Genomic DNA, 6,000 nt, shown 5'->3' on the forward strand with positions numbered 1-6,000 from the left:
TATTTGGGTGGAAATTGTATGACATTTCACTTAGTTCCTATTTTAATTCAGACCACTCTCTAGATATAGATATTTAGTTATGACTATCTAGATATAGATACATATACACGATACACACCCATCCACCCCGTTTATGGAGGTAGACTCATTTAGATCAACTGAGGAAAGTATGTGCCCATGCAATCAATTGCATGCTTCAATATATTTATCAAATGCTTGTGCTATTCCTACATCACCTAATCACATTCCATTTCCTCAGGACTTATTCTAATATTCTAAACCCAGCTTCAAGCAATGGCTATTTTTGAGAACACTTTACGTTTGTTCACTACCCCAACTCCCAGTTTCCCTCTCTCTCACAAACAATTTTTACAGTTGGATTTGAGGTTAACAAGACATCTGGATTTATAGGCAGAAGGTTATGGAAAATAACTCAAATATCTACCGGATGAGAAGAGTAAGTGTTTATATAGCACTTGGAGATGGCTGGATGCAAACTGCAACCCTGTGGTAAAATGGTAACAGCCACAAATATAGATTCAGTCTGAGTGAAAATTAAAGAAAATAAGAAACAAAAGACAGGCAAAGTAAACTCTCTGTGGGAATTGCTGTGTGATTCTGTTGCTGCTAGATGAATCATAACACAAAATGTCAGCTGGAAGTCACAAGTCACTGCAGGAATCATACAAAATCATGGCATCTTTTCCTCCCTCAGTAATGAATCTATAAATGAGGTAGGATTCTTTGGTTTTTATTTATATGAAGAAAGTTCCTGGGATCTGAACACACTGGAATTTTGGGATAATTTACAGTTGCAGAGGTTGGATCTCCCTTGTGCAGCACCCTTAGGACCTGACCCATCCTGAATGAGGGAATTTGCCGGAGGAGGGAAGGTGCCCCACCACCAGCATCCCAGGATGCTCTCCCACCCTGCAATTGGCTCAGTTCTTACCTCACTGCCACTGGGCTCCAGCTTCAGGGCTTGGACTTGGGCTCCAGCTTGCTAGTGCTCTCCATTATGGAAGTCCCCAGCCACTGCTATTCCACTTTTCCACCCGACTGGGGACCTCTGGGGATGGGGCTTGCTGGCTGTCCTGCTTCTGCCTTACACCCCAGGGATACCCAGGAAAAGGTCTTGCCGACTGACCCACTTTTGCTGCTCACCAGTCCTGCTGGTGCTCTGCCTGGCCAGGACTCCCCAGGGACAGAGCTTCTCAACCTGTATGACCCCGTTTCTCCCCCACTCAACCGGGGATCCCTACTGGGGATGGAGCTTGCTGCTCCCACTTCTCCACAACCTGACCCGGGCTCCCCAGGGGCAGGGTTCACACTCCCGGGCACCCGAGTTCTCTGATCCAGCAACATCTGTGGTCCTGCCAGACCAAGGATGTTGCTGGACCAGAGAATCTCGGATTTTGGAGGTTCAACCTGTTTCAAACTCCTTGAATATCTTCTCACTCCAAAGAAAAGCAATTCCCTACAATCCCTGATTTTGGAGCAGTTCATATCCAGAACCTTAGCTTCTTGGATACATCTCTGATATTTAGAAAATGTATGAAGTGTTTCACTCTGTCTCTTCAGCAACAATTGCTTATAATAACCAGACCCAAAAAAAAAGTATGTTAATGCACATATACAATTTTGAATCCATACATTAACAGCAAGAGAACATATTATTATTCCTACAAAATTCATGTCAGAATTGCAAGAATTCAAAGGCACTTTTATTTCAAATTACTTTTTAAACAGTATGATTTGTCTAACATATTATTAAGGCCTCTTCAGAGTAAAGGGAAAAAATGGATTAATAGCAAAGAGCATATTGATTGAAGTGTAATTTCTATCATCACAGCTAAATTGTATTTTCGCATGCAAGCTGGAGCCTTGGTAAACAGAGATTATTTTTGCATGTGTCCTTTTAAACATATTGTTGCTCATTTCTGTGCTTTGTGTCGTGTCCATTTTAAATTAAATCATGAATAGCAGCGCATCATGTACCAATACAGAATGTAATGTTTTTAATTAGAATCCATTTCTCTTACGAGACACCCCTCACTATTACTTCTGCCCTCCCCCCCATGCATTTAATTTTAAATGAGTCTGTCAACATAAAAAAAACCATTTGAAGCCATTTCTTACACAGGTTCCTGCTATTACCACCCACATTATTAAAAGTGAAAGACTTTTTAAAACATTCAATGGCAGCAGGGTTAGGCCACTTGGAAGTTTCACGTTTATTGAATTGTGAATAACGTCAAGTCAATGCGGAGTGTTGTTGAAAATCCCAACACTGGTGTATGTTTAATTATCTTGTTCATTTTTTTGGACATTACTTACAGTTTGTCTACATAGTATCCACAGGTTCCCTCTAAGCTGCTTAATGAGCCCTGCCCACTGCTGCTGCACAGAGAGCTGCCTAGCTGAGGGAGGTACACTTCTCCATTAGCTACAGCAGCAGCAGCTCCCTGCCTAGGACAGAGCAACAAGTATCTCCCAGCTGGTAGTGAGGGGACCTGCATGGGGACAAAGACTTCAGCCTAGACTGCAGAATCCTGCCTGACCCCTCTGGACACACACATGCTTGTCAACCTATGCTGAAACCTAAGTGCATTCTTATGTCTATTTTTAATCACTTTAGCAGGATTAAAGCTACCACCAGTACATCTACATGCGCTGCCTGAGGCAGAAATTTGCACATAGGGAGTGAGCAATCTGCTCCACCCATTATGCATGCTGTCACTGTTGCCCTGGCTCTGCTGTGTATGCTGATGCAGAGGTGGGTCAGGCCCCTCTTTATCTCTGCATTGTTCTTATTCTCTTGCTCCTCAATGGGCAGTGGGAGAAAATAAACCCTGTGCAGACCAGAGGGCAAAGGATGAATGGATTGCTACAGCATACGGCTATGCAAGAGGATCAAGAAGCTTCTTGTTCAAGCCACCACCCCAATAACACGTAGTCAATAGGGTGGTTTTTTTTAATTGCTCTCTAATCAGTTTCACTCATCCAAGTGCAAGAGCGTATCAAGTGTGAGACATCAGCACTGCAGTATGTTTTTTAAAAGATAACTTTTTAAAAAAATGTTATAGGGACAATTTCCAGTGAACATACCAGATTTCAAAAACCTGTTTTCTGTCCAAAACAATGAATGTTTTGAACTTAAACCACATTAACATTGATCTTTTGAAGACATTATTGAACAACAGAAACATTTTGGATAGACTGATGAGAATCATGAAAATATTTGCTTTCCTCTGCAATCTAATCTTGCATTTATCATGAAACTATAGACATCTTCAATTTCCTAATTAAAGGGCTGAATTTGCATACCACGAAGTTAGTTGAATAACTAGTTGCAAAGGAACATCAATGAATTTAGCTATTATTTCTTTCCATAAGCCATTTGCAAATGGACCAATTTGTACGAACTGATTTACTGTTCATAATTGTTTGAAACATGTTTGTGAACATATTTAACCATATCTGTTGTCTTCCCACCCTAGAATTTGGCTAATCACTATTTAGGAATAGTAACTGGTTACTTAAGTCTTACAGTGTAATTTCTACTCCCACACTGGAGCTTTTTAAACAAAAGAATAACTAATAGAAAATAAGCAGTGAACAGCAACAGTGAATCTCTTTGCTTATGCACAAAATCCTTTCCTTTCAAGAGAATTTAGGTATTCAGATGACAAACATCTAATTCCCAAGTGTGAGGGGGTCACTCACCACCGTAGCGGGGGTCCGTCATCTGTCCCCGGAATCAGTCCATTCCGCCCGCACGGGCCTCCGCTCACGTGGCATTTCCCCTCTGGAATCCTCTGATCACGTCGTTCTCTTCGCCACACTGCCCTCCGGCAGTGCCCAAGTCACTCGCTCTGAGCCCCCCTTCCGGGGGTTGGTGTCTTTCCAGCAGGCCTAGCAGGCTGGCTGTCCGAGCGCCCTGGCCCAGCCTGGCTCTCTAGCCCTGCCCTAGCCCCAGGGAGCGTTCTGCTCCCTCGGCAGCCAGGCTCACACTGCCTTTACTGAAGCAGCCCTTCCCTTTTATAGCTCCCAGCTGGGCCTTAATTGGCCAATGCCGCCCAGCTGGGCTGAACTCCCCGGGCCTGCTCCAGGCTGGGGTTTGGCTCCTAAAGGGCCAGTACATGGCAGCTGCCCTGCTACACCAAGTATTAGGGTAAGCAACACCCTATTCTCACAAATGTTTATGGGAAATGTTGGGGAACAGAGGCACAGCAGAGAGGTAAACAAGCCTATGAACACAGTAGAACCAAACAATCACTCAAAATTCAAATGGAAGTCTACACACACACTTTGCAGTGTTCAAAGAGAGCTAATAGTGTTTACCATCAGAATTTTACACTGGATCTTTATTAAACCGAAAGGACTTTAAAAGCAGAGAAGTCCAAAGAAAAACAAGAATTACAAATCCACTAACAGTATTATCTAAGATGATTTTGCTATTCCAGATTGACCAGGCTTAGTGCACATTGCAGTGAGACTTAGAATAAATGGCCTTTTTTCCTTCCCTGGTGTATTAGTACATTAAACCTAGAAGGTAATTAATATTACTTAGGGTCCTTCAGAGTTGAAAAGTTTAATCAAAGTTAACATCCCTGGCTGCCACTCTATAGTTGCAATATTCCACGTACATAAAGGTCAAGATGATGCTATTTTGGGGCAAGAGAAATAATAGTGAGATCTATCTAGACTTTGTCCAGGCAGGCTATATGTAATTTACTCTAGTGCTTCATTTTATGACATCATAAATTCTGGACTGCATTGTCATGGATTCTCCCTGAGCTGAGGTTATCTATTGCATCTTCTAATGTTTATGAGGCAGACTAAGAGAGAACACCCTTAGAAGAGACAGAAATCCCACTGATGCCCATGTGTCTAGAAATTTATGGCCTTACAGACATATTTCAGTTGACAGACAAGTCAACAGCATTGTCAGAGGTCCAGAAAAGGATTGGTTTATGGCTTGCAGTCTCCATGTGTCAAAATTACAGTGTATGCAACAGAAAGGCCTGAACTATGAAAGAATTTCTCACATTGTTTTGATTGCTGCTTTTAGTCAAATGCTTTTTTTTTTTTTTTTTAAATCTCTCACCATAAATTCTTTGGATGAAACCAGTCAAAACCATTAGCCTAAACTCATATATGATCATCATTAAAATAATCCCATAGTACTCACATGATGTTCAGAGTATCCAATTGTATGCTGGCTTGTTTGGCTCCCACATTACTAAACAATCTTGAATTCTTGCAAAAGAGAAATTCATTTCTGGAGAAGATAAAAGGAGAAAAAAGACATTAAAATAGACTGTTGAAGATTGCACATAAGTGACAAGCAGTATTGTGCTAAAAAACAAAATCTTCCCACTTGACACATCAATGGGGGAGTGGAGAGGAAATCGCAATGTAACAAAAAGAGGACATTTTTATTATTGTGGCACTTGTATCTTAAAACTGACAGAAAAAAAACTTTTCATATGTAGATAAGAAGAAATTTTGACTGAGTACTTTTTGTTTCTTTGCTTGTTGTTTTCTTCTCCTTCCCTTTTGAGAAAGAGATTATGCTTTTCTGGAAAAAGAGTCAATTTTTGAGTCTGGCAAACCATTTTATAGGTTTACAGAGGGCCATGAATCTGTGCAGCAACTATTGTCACCAAAAGGCTGCTTCCTTACAAAAATGGGAAGATTTCACCTCCTCCAATGTGGACCAAAGGATTTGGAAGCAATTAGAAGGAATTTTTGGGGTGGTACTCCAGAATTGCACCAGTTTATATACTACTTCTTACTAATAGAAACAAATGAAGAAAAAATGTAGGTGGACTTGCAGGCCAAATTTCTACCAGTGAATTCTAACTAACTGGAATAATCTCACTGAGGAAAATGGTAGAAGTCTGACCACTTAAAGTGTACGGGACAAGTATGCATGTGCAACAGGATTTTCAAGCTTTATCTACACTGACTTAACTGCTCCTATTGAAGTCAAAG

The 6,000-nt window shown here is 41.2% G+C and overlaps 1 long non-coding RNA gene across 1 annotated transcript in view; it reads right to left on the reverse strand.

Moving 5' to 3' along the window:
- Positions 1 to 5,289, reverse strand: part of LOC149524340 (uncharacterized) — a 366,734-nt gene extending 361,445 nt beyond the window's left edge. The window contains exon 1 of the long non-coding RNA XR_016349564.1: positions 5,195 to 5,289. This is a non-coding gene — a long non-coding RNA (uncharacterized LOC149524340). The remainder of the gene's footprint in view (positions 1 to 5,194) is intronic.
- Between the last annotated feature and the right edge of the window lie 711 nt (positions 5,290 to 6,000).

Source organism: Pelodiscus sinensis, chromosome 5 (assembly GCF_052426305.1).
Source record: "Pelodiscus sinensis isolate ZL-2025 chromosome 5, ASM5242630v1, whole genome shotgun sequence".
In the NCBI taxonomy this organism is placed as follows: domain Eukaryota; kingdom Metazoa; phylum Chordata; order Testudines; family Trionychidae; genus Pelodiscus; species Pelodiscus sinensis.